The sequence below is a fragment of the Adiantum capillus-veneris genome, chromosome 22 (assembly GCF_014529385.1).
Source record: "Adiantum capillus-veneris isolate H3 chromosome 22, ASM1452938v2, whole genome shotgun sequence".
Classification (NCBI taxonomy): Eukaryota; Viridiplantae; Streptophyta; class Polypodiopsida; order Polypodiales; family Pteridaceae; genus Adiantum; species Adiantum capillus-veneris.
Window position 1 is genome coordinate 125255519 of NC_140952.1, and position 16561 is coordinate 125272079.

Here is a 16561-nt window from a genome sequence, read left to right on the forward strand (position 1 = left end):
ACGTCTGCTATGCCTAGGGCCACCCATATGAACTATGGACCACCACATGGCACAACATTGTACCCAACGTGGAACCTAAGGGCTTCCTATGCGCCAAGCCCAATGCCAATACCTACTCCACATGTAGTCTCTGGAGCGCCTTCACCCACGGTGCCTGCTCATTTAGGTGACTCGGAAACATTTGCTCAAGCTATCAGTCGATTGCTGAGAATATGCGTAACACGCCTTATAGAGAGCCTAGAAGTAAGGCAGTACAAATAGCCAAGCTCACACAAAAATTTAGTGGAGACGGGGATGTGAGAAAGCATATCGAAGTGTTTGAACAAATATGCGATTCTCCAGGAGAACACAATGACCTACATAAGAGCAATGGTTTAAGCCTAACCTTAAGTGGGAAGGCAGGGGATTGGTATAGAACCCTAAGGGTGGAAGAAAAAACAATTTACCCTACTCTTAGGAGACTATTCTTAAAAGAATACATACGAGAGGGAGTACTTTGGGGTGTAGCCTCTCAGCTCCAGAAAGCCCAATGAGAGGAAGGAGAGTCGGTGAGAGACTTTATAAGTCTCTTGAAGCATTTGAATTCTCGTTGTAATCCAAATGAGAGCTTCAACAATAACCAATTGCTTGATAGAATCATTAGGGGATTACGACATGAGGATATCTACAATGGCCTAGTCATTAGAGGTATCACCACTTGGGAAGCAGTCCCACCAATGCGATCCAATTTGAGGATAATTTAATGATTCAAGGAGAAAGAGTGTCTGTAGAGCCTAAATCTATTAGCTCGCAAGCATCAGGGCATCAACCAAAGACCCTAAATCCTATTGCTAAAGAGCCAAAGATGTCTGAGATGACTTTAGGAGATCTCACCAAGGCTATTCAAGAGAGTCTTAGAGACAATCGTGCTCCGCAAAACAATCATATGTATCCAAGAAGGGAGCAACAATGGTGCTCAGTATGCTATGGACCGCATAGTACCAGTGAATGCCCTACTTTTAGAGTAAATTCAATGGGAACTGCAATGCATGTGGGAGGTATGGTCATCAAGCTAAGGATTGCATAGTATTTAAGCGTGCGATGGCCAATAGACGAACTTTAGCATGGACAGACACACCTCGAGTGTCTGCATTGATGCATGCCCCACCTCTTGAACAAACAACACAACACATGGTCCCTAGGGCCCAAAATGTTGTTCAAACAACACCTTTACAACCTCTAGTGCTAGGACCGCAACCACCACATCCGAGAATCACTTCTGTGAATCAAGTGGGTTGTGAGTCATCTATTTCTTGTTTGGAAGGCTGTGAGGAAGATATAGATCCTAATATTGCCTATGGGATGGATGTTCTTGAAGAAATTCCACAATACTACATGGAGGACTATTGGGGACAAGTCAAACCTGTATATCAAGTAGCTGCTCTTGCGGCAAGAGGCCAAAATATCAATTACAATGCTAAGAGACCACCTCTTCAATGCTATGAGTGTGGAGGTCCACATCGTGTAGCCGAGTGTCCTATTAGGTTACAAAATAATGCCACACTAATGCAAACCAATCAAGCGAGCACGTCTACAATGCCGATATCATGTGTAATCGATGTGGCATAGATCATTTGATTGCCCAATATCCAATAATCAAAATGCACCGAAGATCACGCCATTAAACTTGATTGAAGTTACCGAGGAGCCATCACCAAGTACACCTGTGGTACCAGTAAACGTACTCACATGATCGATGCTCCAAAAACAAAATTATATTCTTGAGGAAAGAGACACGGCATCAATTGCCCAATCTCAGGAAAAGAAGAAAACACGAAGAAAGAGATCGCAAAAAGCAGCGAAGTCAGACCCCAGTTCAAAGACCAACATAGGGACTGGTGATGACCCCGTATATATGAACGACGCTGAAGAAGATTCTGATTCAGGTGAAACCATGGAGACCAAAACGACCACTAACATAGAAACCAACAAGGAAGATATTCATGATCCACAATGGCCAGGATCCAAAAAGAAGATAGGAACTTACCCAAACCCTTCAGAGGAGATTGAGCGAGTCAAGCAATTAAGGAGTTTGGTAGAAGATACCCAAAGGGATCTAGAACCAACACCTAGGAAGATCTAGATTATAGACACCGTGTTCCCTACGCAACAACAACCTCGCCAAGTCCATAGACCCTTGGACATACCTAGTGTCATCCAAGAAGAAAGTGACTTAATGTCATGGGAAAGTGGGCGTACTCACTTCTTGATAGAAAGAATGTTTATAGAGGGACTACCTGATCCTATCGAAGAAATGGAGATCCCATCTTTCCCACGTTAAGGAACTCAAGGCCAAAAGGTGCCGTTAAACATTGCCAAATTGATGGATTTCATGTCTTCAGAAGTTAGAACCACCATCATGTCCAAACTATATAAAGACCCTGAGCTAGTCTCAGCTCTTCAAGCCTTCCTCAATGGAGAGCTGAAGTTTGGGCTACCACAATTTGCACAGATGGATGGAGTTGGGGAGATGCCAATAGAGGAGAAATACATAGATCCACAACCCAACCTAGATGAGAACCTTGTTATAGAAATACCTGTTAACAAGTTGTGACAATACTTTGAGGGTGATGAATCCAATGGGACTATACCAATCACTACTAAGGGATTAACTATGAACGGAATCCTTGATGGTGGCTCTGGGATTAGCATTGTGACTAAAAATTGCTGGGAAACTATGGGAAGACCTCACCTTGTGACCACAACCATAGTAGTGAAGATGGCCAATGGATCTATTGTTAAACCTATTGGGATGCTAGAAGATCTCAAGATCAAGGTCTTTGGACATAAAATAAGGATTACCTTTATTGTTATGGATTTCTCCAAACACACTATGGCATCGGAGATGATCTTAGGACGTCCTTTCATGAGGGAAGCAAAAATGGTGCATGACTGGTCCAAAAACCATGTCTACCTGCAGTTCCAAGATTCTATCATCGGAGTGGATCTTGTGACGGGTCGAGCACATCCTCTAGGAAACAGGTTTATAATTGATCATAGATCTGACACCACAGTTCACTCGGCCCCATTGCAGTATTGTTACACGTGTAAAGCGGACACTGATGTTGGGGAAGATTCTCCTTATATGGATGTTCTACCTGGGATGACTGAGTCTGACAATGTGGATTGGGTCCACCTAGCAGTAACCATAGACACTTGGGGAAATAGGGGGATGACCTGGGTAACACCTGAGGGGGATGAAATGCCCGCACCCTTAAATATGCTACAAGCAATGCATATAGCTTCTGGCAAGACTCTTCCTAATATAACGAAGAAAACATACAAGTGGTTCCCTAAAGATTCTTTAGCGACCATAGCTAGTGCTAAAAAATAGAAGCCTTTTAAGAAACGTCCCACTCGCTCCAAGAAATGTAAAGAAACATTGCGTTGGATTCCTAAATGACTATTGGAATCCCAAGGCTACTATAAAGGAAATGATCAAATCTGGGTGCCAAAACGTAAATTGTACTCTTACCTATCACCTGACCCATGTAATCCCAATCCTGTAGCTCCAAAACAAATTGACAATCACGGAAAGAAAAAAATCACAGAATGCTACACACTTGCTCTAGAGCTAGTTTGGGTACCAAAGAAAGAACAGTTTGTTTCACCTAGCTCAAGAAGGGGGGAGTCCCATGAAGCTTCTAGCTCCTCATGTAAGGTATCCATAGAGGTAAAAGATTCTCCACAGTCTCCACCTACAATAGTGGACCTCCATGAAGATACAAAGGAATCCACACCTCCCAGTATTTGAGAATCACCTGATGGACCACTTCAAGTTCGATCCTGGGAGAGTACCTTACCACCCTTGCAACTAGATGAGGCACCTAAGGTAATAGAAAACTACTGGCAAAAATCCTCACCTATTACCAACTGGAACGATTGGTTTCAAAGGGTGACGAGCACATTTCAAACGGTATGATCTACCCAAGGAAGGGGGGAGTGTTTGCTAACAGTCATCATTCACTCGCTTCCCTCTCAACCTTCCTCCCTGATCTCTCAATCTTCCAATCTTAGGGAATGTATATATAAAGCCTTATACAAACAAAAAATAAAAATAATAAAGAGCAAGAGCAATTAGCAAACGAGTATGCACAATAAAAGTCAAAACATGGACCAGACCGACACATTCACATCCGGTACACTGAAACAGATACCTATATCATAAACACCTTTGATCCTCATCACTCGAGTGATGGAGGGTAGGTACAATTAGTACAATAGGAGTGTTTCTATTTTAGAGTTGAGTGATTAGCAAAGTTCCTTTTTCCCACTGATGTGCCTCCTAGAGGTATTCTTTGTGTTTCTTAGTGTGTACAGGAACGTGTTGCTGTTGTTAGGATTTGGACCTTCATGGGATCTTTCTCTCATTCACACTTCAAATCAAGCGTGACCATCGACACAAACAGGTGTTTCTTGTCCATTAACATTGCCCCTTATCTTTTTTCATCCATGTTTGTATGCTTTGATTGTGATTGGTAGCATAATATTCAGCGCATTTTCTTAGTACCAAACATTAAGTTCAATGAATTTTTTGTCATAATCACTTGTCTAGATTTAAAAATCAAGCAGTCCGACTAAGCTAGTTTGACCAAGTTAGGTGTTAGAGATCTTCTCTTAATACCATGGGGAATGCCTTCCTAATAATCAATGGTCACTTAGGTTCTTAATCCGATTTAGGCAGCATTGTGTGAAATGTACTAGGGCTTTCTAGTGGGCTTGACTCTATTGACCTTTAGCTTAAGTATTATAAAGGGAGTTTACTTGTGTGATGAGCCTGGGAAGGTGTATCAGTGTTATATGACCCCCCAAAGTTACAAAATTAAAATGCTGAAAATAAACAAACAAAAACTCAAAGTGCCACATTGTAAAATCTTAAGCTGGAAGAGAAATCTCAGCTTGATTGAGTACTTCACTCACATGTATCTCCTATGGTACTAGAGCCCTAGAGGTTCCCAATGTGGGCGCTTTTCCTTGAAAAGCAAAAAACCCAAGGCATACAAAATAAGCACACACATCGAAATTGAATCACTGTGAAAAGACTTTGGGGGGTTAAAGAAAAGGTAATCAGTCAGGCTATGATTTCATGAGAGATTCCTTTTATCGCAACTTAACTACAAGGTCTTCTAGGTATAGCCTCTAGTCAGCCCTCGAACATGAAATACTTGGCTCTCGCGATTAAACAACTTAATTGACCAGAGAAAATTAAGAAGCTTACCCATGGTATTAATAGTCGATCTCTAGTGCCTTTCGACCGGTTAATTAGCGACCCCAGACTTGTTTAATTTTTTACCTTTACATCTGTTTATGCATTTGATTATATTGCAATTTAATGTTTATTGCTGACAAATTGTTTAAAATTCTGTTACCAATCAATTTGTCTGCCTAAAATTGCATATGCTTTTTAATCGCTGCCAACGTTGTTTGATTTTGCAGTGACTAAACAAGCCTAAGGACATTCATCTCAAATGCTCTTCCACCTCGACGAACGAGATTCAACTCAATAGCTTCCGAGGACAGAATCTACATCAGGAAGGGGGGCATGTTAACCTTCACGGCTCACGAACACCCTATCGCCTACGGCAAACATTGTATTATTTATTTGGTAGAGTCAGGTACCGGGCTTGTCGGTCCAATAGGAAAAGGGTAAGAGTGATCACCGATGAGAGGCGCACTCTAACTGGAACTTTCAAGAGATTAGTTGGCTAAGCATGGGCACCCAAGTGTGAATGGGGCGAGCTCATATAAAAGTCAACTAAACCTAAAATTCACTCATTCTCTCATTTGTGCAATAGAAGAGTGCCCTTGCTCCATCTCCATCTTCTTCTTCTTCATCTCCTTGTGTGTGTGTGTATACGTGTGTGTGAGAGAGAGAGAGAGAGAGAGAGAGAGAGAGAGTGCGATCGAGCATTGCGACGACGGCACGGCGGCGGCGAAGAGGGTGAGCGCGGCGAAGCGGCGGATCCTTCTTCTTCGCGGCGAGGAATCCTCCACGAAGCAAGCGTAGAGCGGTGAGTGACACACCATCATCATCTTTGAGCTTACTAGTTTAGGCTTGTTGTGTGCTTAGAGCCATTTGTGGCTCGCACACAGTGTATCGGCAAGTTCCTTGCATTGACACGTGTGACATACGTGCACACCAGACTCACTAGCATCTATAAAGATGATCTTTTCCCTGTAGGTAAAGTAGATTCTCCTTTCAAGGAACTTTATGTTGGCAGACATGCGGTTGAACCATGGTGTCCCTAGGATAGCATCCTCATGTTGGAGAGGAGAAATGAAAACAAAGTCTCATTGCAAGCATTTCTCTTGGGGCAAGAACGGTAGCCATGTCCTTGCACCTTACACTTAAATATTTGTGGTCCTTGCAAAAAGCTTCAACCTCTTCAAAAGAGAGTTTATTTTTACCTTTGTAAACTCCCTTCTCCTTGGATCGATTGTTGTTGTTGTTGTTGTTGGGCTGAAAATGTCTCGAAATTTACTATGGGCACCCTCCGTTCCGATCGAGGTGGGGGAGTATATGTCTCATAAATTTAATGCATTTTTGGCTAGTCGTGGGATACAACACCAATGTACAATGCCTTATACGCCTCAACAAAATGGTGTTGCTGAGATGAAAAAAAGGTCACTTACAAAAATGGCAAGATGTATGGTCAAAAGTCAAGCTTTGCCGTATTCTTTTTGGCTTGAGGCCGTCATGTGTGCCACTTATGTACTTAACAGGTGTCCTTAAAAAGCTTTGCAATCTATGACTCCATATGAACTATGGCATGATTGAAAGCCTTCTATTGAGCACTTGTGTGTTTTTGGTTGTTTGGCATGCAAAAAATAGGACGATAAGGTTGTCAAATGTATTTTTGTTGTCTATAGTGCTGAAAGAAAAGGTTCCGGGTTGTACCATCCACAAAAAAAGTGTATCTTGGTTTCATGGGATGTTGTGTTTGTGGAAGATTCTATTCAGCCCTTGTTGTCATGTAGTAGAGACAATAACGTAAGCTCACAAGACATTTATGATAGTTTGTTGCCTCTTTTTAGTGGTGGAAGTTCAAATGTAAATTCAAATGAGGCAAATGTACAAACTATGGGTGCTTCAAAAAATGTTATAGATAAGCCTATTATTGATGCATATGTAGATGATGTACTTGATGAGGAAAGGGATAAGAATGAGCAGGCTAGAGGTATGCCAAAATTGTTGGTGCGTACTTTGCGTGACAGTAAATTGGATGCACCTTCGTCTAGTCGTACTTGTTCAAGTTCTCAGATTGTTATGCTTTGGTTGTGTCTAGCTTATATGATAGTGAGGAACCTCTGTCTTTTGATGAAGCATAGAATTCAAAAAATTGGATACCTAACATACAATCTAAATATGATGTACTTGTAGAAAATGACACATGGACTTTTTGTGTTTGCCTCCTGGCAAAAAGGCCATTGGTATGAAGTGGGTTAACAAGTTGAAATGCAAGCCGGCTTGACTTGTTGCAAAAGGTTATGCACAATAGAAAGGCATAGATTATAAAGATACTTTTTCTCCCACTTGTTAGATGACTACTATGAATTTTCTATGTGCATTGGCAGCTCATTTTGGTTGGGATGTACATCAATCAGACATTGTTACTGCTTTCTTGAATGGTGACATATTTGAGGAAGTTTATGTAACACACCCTCACGGTTTTGTCATTAAAGGGTAGGAAGATAAAGTGTGCAAATGTAAGAAAGACTTGTATGGATTGACTAAATCTCCTCATCCTTGGTATGAGAAGTTTGACACTCATTTGGTCAAACGAGGCTTTCGTAGCAGTCCAACAGAAAGCACATTGTATGTAAAGCATGAGGGTGATGTACTTCTCATTGTCGTCCTCTATGTGGATGATTTGTTGATTATTGGACCAAATGAGAGACATATTTATGAATTCGAGGCTGATTTGAATGCTACTTTCAAGATGAAATATCTGGGGTTGTTGCATCATTGTTTGGGTATACAGTTTAAGCACCATGATTGTGGTATTGCCTTGTGTCAGACAAGTTACATAGAGACATTGCTATGTAAGTTTGGACTTGAGGATTGCAAACATATTACCACTCCCATGGAAACAAGTTTGAAATTGAATCTTCATGATGCTGGTGATCGTACCGATGTCACTCTTTATCAAATTGTTTTTGGCTGCCTCATTTATGTATGCAACACGAGGCCGGACATTCAGTTTGCAGTCTCTTAGGCTAGTAGATTCATGCATAGTCGGGGGTCTAAGCATTGGCAGGCTATCAAGAGGATTTTTTCTTCTTAAGTGGCACTTTACATCTTGGCTTATGTTATCCCAAGGGGGGATCATTGCCACCAAATTTACATGCCTTTTGGGACTCATATTGGTCTAGTTGTTCTGACACACAAGTGTCCACAAGTGCTTTTTGTTTCATGCTTGGTAGATCATGCATATCATGGTTAAGTAAGAAGCAACCTACTAAGGCCAGTTCTAGTTGTGAGTCTAAGTGCATAGCATTCTTCATAGCTATGGTTGAGTGTCTATGGCTTAGACACCTTATGGCTCATTTCAGTGTTAAACAGGACACTGCCAACACTATCTACAGTGACAGTCATAGTGCATTGGTAGTTGCGAGGAACCCAATTTTTCATGCTCGCACAAAGCACATTGAGGTGCATTATCACTATGTGAGAGAGAGGCTCTCAGCAGGAGAGATCAGCTTGGCTTATGTGCCAACACAGGACAACCTTGCAGATCTTTTCACAAAGGTATTGTCTCGTGAGAAGTTCAAAGCTTTCCACAAAGCTTTGGGCTTACTCCCCTTTGTGAACTGATCATGTCCTCACAGGGCATGGCACTTCCCTATACTCTATGTTCCAGCTCTCGTTTTTTGCATCACTCCCAGAGGGGATTTGTTACCATATACATGTGGTAGTGATGTGTGTGAACACACTTAGGACCATTAGGGCATTTTTTCCCTCACTAGGAGGTTTTTTTCCCCGTGCATAATATATATGCCCATCACTCTAGGGATAACTTTTCTTTTCATTGCACACTAAGTTATACACTTTTGTAGACATGTAGTAGTGTTAGTGTGTATACGCGCTTCACCAGGGGCACTTTTCTCCCACTGGGTTTTTCCCCCTGGACATCCGGTGTGAAAGGACACCTTATCTCTTAGGGTTTCATATAAGCTTTGTAGCTCTGAGTTTGTATACACTATTATTCCAATACAGAGAGAGAGACTACAGAGATCTCGTACACAAGCTCTGTGTCTTCTCCTTCTCCATCTTCTTCCTACTCTGAGTTGCTGTCTTCCTTCTGTTTCCTGTTTCATCATCTTCAACAACTTTGTCGTGTGCCTTGAGCTTCCTTCGTCTTCTCCAAGCTGTGTGTGTTTTCCTGCAACCCTAATTCCAACATCTCTTGCCACCACCTTCACTCTTTTGGCCCTCTTTAGTCGTGGACACAACTGCCGCAGTTGTTACTATCAAAATATTAGATGTAGATGTAGGTAAAACAAACAATTTATGGACCTATCTAGTCTTCTCTTGCAATTGGGTGACCTGATAGTCACAAACCATAGCCTCTTTTTCCTCCCCTATTCTTGTCCCTTTGCAGCTCTTTACCTTTTTCTCACCCTCTTCCGTTGTTGTTTCCTTGGCAGGGACATAATTGACTTCCCCTAAACTTAAGGCCTACGCTACATGCCCAGAGTTCACTTTAGTCCGCATGGGGAAATCCTTAGCAAAGTGCTCAGATTTGTTACACTCGAAGCACGCCCCAAAGTAAGTCTGGAAATGGAGCGAAATAGTTACCAGTCCTGCTCCAACATTGATCACCATGATTTTTGGTGGCATTTTAGTCATGTTCAAGCCTATACAAACCTAGTTAGAGGACCTTCCTAGTCCCTTTTTGTTAGGAACAAACAAGGGGGTGCCTAGATGACTGGCGAGCATCCTGATATTATCTCAGAGCCAACTTGGCAACCCCACAAACTCGACCCAAACTAGATGAACCCCCTGGAGGGATTCGGCCAAATCAAATACAAGCTCCCATTGTACTACATAGACAGTTGTCCTCTTAAACAACAATGGACCTTTATCCAATATTTTTGCAACGTCGGAGTCATCTTTGAATCTAAATGAGCAAAAGCCCTTAGCGAGGTAGGTAGTACTTTCAATTTCCCCCTCCATGCCCAAGAATTTGTGGTCCATGAATCCATTGCATCACCTTGTACCTATTTGGGATTCTCCCACTAAAGCCAGATAGGAGCATAAACTTTGCTTGCATGGCTATCTGCTTTTCTATGAGTGATGATGGAATCACAACCATGATAGCCTTTGCTACCTTCACTTATTATAGAAGAGACTTCTTTAAATCAATATATGCTCGATCTGCAAGACCATCTTCGAGTAGCTCACTGCAAATGGCCTGTGAGCTAGTTCTTTTGTTACCACTAGGGCCGATCTCTATCTGTTTGTTATCTTCTTTTAGTTCGTGTTCAAGCCGGGTCTTAGCAATCATCAATTTTTCATGGCCTTCAATAGTATATGCCTCAAATGTTGTGACTTTGTTGCTATCCATAGGCTTGGGACCCTTTAGAATGCTCACAAATGAAATTCCAGGGAGGCAGAGTCGGTAGCAAACTTGTTGGCATTCTCGCAAATGGTGCCTTGAGGTACCCTTCCCTTGAGTGTCATTACCTCAAAGGTAAATCTTGTATTGCTAGGGTCGACCACTCTATCTTTTTCTTTGCTAGGGAAAGTCTTCAAAGCCAAATATTCTTTATTTTCTACATGTGACGAACCCTTTCTCAATGCTTCACCTATCATCATGTCGGTGCTTGGTGCTCACGATGCCAACACAACCGCTTCACCAATCGGCACGATACCTTTCAATTGTTTTGGATTCATACCTTTGTTTTTGGTGAAGGATTTGAATAGTTTTAGAAGAATCATGCTATGGGCGTCTTTCGTACGTATCAAAGCAAGGGACTTGCCTAACACTATGTGCGAGCCACAGATGGCTCCAAGCACGCAACTAGCCTAAACTAGTAAGCTCAAAGATGACAATGGTGTGTCACTCACCGCTCTACGCTTGCTGTCATGGAGGATTCCTCGCCACGAAGAAGGGGGAGCTTCCGCTGTGACGCGCTCAACCTCCTCATCGCCATCGTGCCACCACAATGCTCTCTCTCTCTCTCTCTCTCTCTCTCTCTCTCTCTCTCTCTCTCTCTCTCTCTCTCTCTCTCTCTCTCTCACACACACACACACACACACACACACACACACACACACACACTAGTACACAAAGGAGATGGAGCAAGAGCACTCTTCTTTCATTGCACAAATGAGAGAATAAGGTACTTTAGGTTTTGGTTGACTTTTATATGGGCTTGCCCGTTCACATTTGGGTGCCCACCATCAGCCAATCTTATCCAAACATTATAGGTTCTAGTTTTAGAGTGCACATGTCATCGGCGATCACTCTTAGCCATTCCTACCTGACTGACAAGCCTGGCCAATAACATAATACATTACTAGCGGGTCCGACAAGCCTGGCCCATGGCTACATAAAAGGTGGTCGCTTGGTGGTAACATGCTCCCCTTCCTGATGTAGATTCCACCCTCGAAAGCTAGTGAGAGAAACCCCATTTTGTCCATGTTGTAGAGCATCTGGATTTGAATCTGCAAGGCAAAGTCACTGTTTTATGCAAGCGGAATTATATGACCATAAATCATGAGAGGAATGTGAAGTACGTGTGGAAATGAGAAAATGCAAGATTTATGAAATGTTAGACTATCATTAAGGACAAATAAATTGCACTATGATGAAATTAATTAATCAAGTGTTTTGGGCTTATGGGTTAGTTTATCAATTAGTTAGCTATGACTAAGGTTAAAACAACTACTCTAGTACTAGCTAAGCTAAGAAGATTATCTAAATGCAAGATTCCCTAATTGTGCTTTTCAGCTTTGATTAGCCAACTAGCTCTAACAACTCCAAACAAAAGCTTGAAATTTTAACTGTAAGCTCGGTAAAAATCTTTTAAATGTCATTTCTTTCTTTTTTCTTTTACTTTGGTTCACAATCATTTGACGTGTGTGCTTATTTTGTATTTCCGGGGCTTTTTGTTTCTCAAGGGAAAGCGCCCAAACTACTGTGAACCTCTAGGACTCTAGTACCATAGACAATACACGTGAGTGAAGTACCAAATCAAGCCAGAATTTCTCTTCCAGCGTAAGATTTTTCATTTGTGGCACTTATGTTTTTTCATTCCATTTCCTTGGTATTCTCACTAGTGTCTTTTGTTGTTTAAGTGAGCAAGCTTCTCTATGCCTAAAACATTCCTAAGGTCTCAAACACTCAGATAATTTTATCAACTAGGACTAGTGGTCAATTAAATGAGTTAACCTAAAGTCACGGTCTCCTAATCTCAAGGCTCATCTATAAGATTAAACTCTAGTTCAATCAACTTAAGCAAAGAAAAATTTATACATCTATAATGGCAGATAACAAACATAACTACTGTACTCAAACAAACCATGAAAAACCATAATTAGCAATTATACATATCCACCAGCATGAATCATGGGAAGTAGTACATCTGGAGATATGGAGTTGCTCATTTTGTTGAAGCAGATGTCCTCAGCCATGTGGATGGAAATCCATATAAGTCCTACATAACAATATCAAACAACAAGCACTATACCTCTAGGAGGCATGTCAGTGTGAAAAAATTAAAACTCCTAGAAAACAAGCTCAAAACACAATCCAGACCCCTAACCTACCTATCTATCATCCCTTTTACAATCAAGGAAAGAGGATATTATATAAATCGGCTGGCATCCCTAAGGCTAGGCCTCTATCCACATCATCTAGATAAACAAAATCATTTTCCGTGAGGCCATAGTCTTCCTCGGTCTCTATTATTTCTTCTTCACCATCCTCTTGCGCAAGCGTGTTAATCAAGAACCTCGCTATGCATGGATACTCATCTTGTGCAAAAGAATAAGCATGTACCACTGGAGAAACATTCGCTACTAAGTAGGGATCACTAGTTATCCATAGACGTATCAGCCATTCTAACTCCTCAAAATTTCTCTCACATGCAAGTCTCTCTACCAAATCCCATTTGCAAGAAAGTACAGGGTAGCAAATGTGAAACACTTGAGAAAAATAAAAAGGGTACCTTTCATAAAAAATAGAAGCACATGCCTCTGGTGAACTAGCCATCTCTGAGAATACAAATAGTTTTGGTTAGGTCTTTAAAACATAAGAGTTGTTTTCGTGTGCTGCTTGATGTGACATGGTGAATTTGGACTTGTGTGTAGGATCTGATAGGGTGCTCTCTCGCCCGGGGGATTCACTCTATATACAAAACGGGACGCCACCTGCGAGCGGACAACTTTGATAGAATCCCTATATACGACTCATATTAGGAAATATGTCCCCCCTTTCTACGCTTATACGACAACCAATGAAGAAAACAATCATACCCCTATCTATATAAAATTTAGGTCTCACATGATCTAGCTGAGTAAAACTAGTCAAAGAGTGTGTAGCATAGTGACTGACAACATACTAAGGAACCGACTCGGGTGTATCCTCAATGTGTCTTAGTTTGAATTTCAAACTATGTGCCTAGTCAGCGTGCACTCTGGATACTTGTCCAATTCTGACCCATCCAAAACTAGTGTAAATCAGCCATGGACCTGCTCCAAATCATCCCGTATTTATGACCGGCTTGATGCAAAATTTGATGTGTGACCTGATAAAAAACTTCCCCAAAATTCATCCAAGTTCTATTGCACACCAATGACCAATCATTAAGTAATCAAACCGAGTTTGTTTTTCCACAGATTCTCGTATACAAACAGTAAGGTTTGAAGCATGAAATTGAACACCTAACAATGTAACAATCTACCCACAACTTATAAATTTCTTTTGCCTTTTATCCCACGAGTGTGCAATCTTGATTTTTTCTATCAAGATCAATTCATGAATTGCATCAACCCACTAAAAGAGATCACCTTCAACCTTTTCCTATCTATATGTGATTTAATGTTGTGCAAAATTTTCTAGCCAAAAATTGTCTCAAATTTAAAATCGATCTAGGTGCACAATTAGCATGCGAGGTGTTTGCACCTCCCCATGAATGCCATAAACACACTCTAAGAAACCACATTATCACGAGCATGTTGTGGGCATATCTTGCAATCAACACACTTCAGTAAACCGCATCAATTTTCCATATAAGAGTGAGCCACACCTGGCCACACACACATCAACCAATTTACCACAAAGCACATGTTTCTCCAATAGGTCTTGAGTACCATCCCAATGTTTTCACTAACAAATTTAAACATAAAGCATGTTCATAGCTTGCAATTGGTGTGCTTCAAAAAACAATAATTTTTCTTTTGTTCACAGTCAAAAGAAACCACATGTAAAGTTGAACGCTCTTGAGCAATATTTTTATTTTGCTCAAATAGATTACATGTATAGTCAAAAGTTATTTAAGGGCCTTTTGTGCTTTGTTGAGGGTGACAGGTTTGGCATAAACATCACATCATGTTTTTCCAATAATCGATTAGAAAAACAATCTCATTAAGAATTCTCACACCCACACTAGTGTCTTGCACGATGCAAGCTTCAAGTTACATGATCACATGTGGTACAAGAAACCCAAACCTTTTCTTGCCATATACATGCTCACAACATCTTGCTAGTAACATGCTCCAAAATTAAATAAAATGTCAATGCACAAAGCCACAAGCCTTAAACAAAATGTTGGTGCACAAAGCCACAAACCAATGGTCATATCCTTTTATCAACTCGCTTAAAGACACCAAGTCCAATGCGAGATCCATACTAGAGAAATATTTCTATCAACACGCTCAAAGAGACAACATTCAAATGCCAACTAGTGAGCATTGTCATTGGCAAGTGCACAAAATATACAACTATCAAAAAATCTTTAGACCATATTGATCATACGATAGCATTGAATCATCTTTTTCACAAACATACATAACAATGACACAATGTCAAAAAGGACAATGAAAAAGCAATAAATATGAGTAACTAATCCACATAAACGCTTATATTGTAAATTCTTCTTCTTTAAATTTCATGGATGCTCTAAAAAATATTAGTCTCATCGTTTATAAGTAGAGATCTGCTAAGGTAGTATGATATAAACAATTGGAAAAATACAAAGACACTTTGTAGCTACAATGTGTGGCCTTGTACCATATTGAAGCTCTTCATAAAATACAGCTCACATTATAAAATACTTAACATGAGTAACTAACCCACTTTATAAAGTACATGTATCATATGGCATCTTTCATGGAAGTTTCACATAACAAAATGTTTTGTCATTATAAGTAGAGGTCTTTTGAGGAAGTATGATATAATCCATCAGGAAAATGCAACAAAACTCTGTAGCCAAATCTCTTGCACCTGCACCACATTGAAATTCACCATAAGATGAAAACTGATGTTAATTAAGAATCTAAAGCTTACAAGTTTCAAAATTTACAAAAGGACATAATTATGAAAAGGAAATGAAGAAAAAACATATACCTCAAAAATCAAACTTGCATATTATCCATCCCCATTCAACCTACAAAAAAAACTCAAGCATGTCAGGATGACTTTGAGCATATAATAGAATTTAACTAAAAATAGCCATCCACACAAGATCAAATTACCTTTCACATTCTTCAAATAATCAGTAAAGACCTTATAATCATTCGCATCAAGCACATATTTTCTTGTTGTGGCATCATAATCCAAGTGCACTTTAGCAATGGAATCCAAAGATACCGCTTGATTGTCCACTAAATCATATGTGTAGCTTCTTCTACCCTTGGCCACTTGATACCATAATAGATGAACCTCCACATTAGGAGGACGATCTAGAAGATCAAAAGGACCACGAGTCTCTTTGAAACTACCTCCTAGCTTCCTTCTCATGCTCACGACTCTTCCCAAGTACCATGTCCCTTTGCTTACTCCTTGACTAGTACTTGAAAATCAACCACGATTTTTCTCCTTTGGACTGTCTTCCATTGTTGTCTTTTCAAACAAAACAGCACAATCTTATCCGATTATAAGACATGTGCGTGTATCTAATTGAGTCTTCTTTTCCAATGAGAAAAGAACTTCTGTTTTTACCATTGTGAGCCTATCCTTCGACAATGTAGGATTCCCATTTAGATGGCTTACAAGAGTGCTTTTGCATATGGTCTTTGAATCAATCAAAACAAGAGACGAGATTTCTTTCACTCCACTCTCCTCTTCATCAATAAGACAATCCAATGTATGGAGGAGTTCACTTTCAGCCATGATAATGTTCTCATCCTCAGTATGCTCATCAACTTGAGTGGATGAGTCCTCTTCATTGTCAATGTCAATGTCATCCCCAGGAAGATCACGCATAGCTGTACGTCAAGGCGTTAAGAACACGCGGTAGCTGTGTTCATGAGTAGGCCATGCCTGCAAGTAGATGTTGCCCAAGCTAAAGTCTG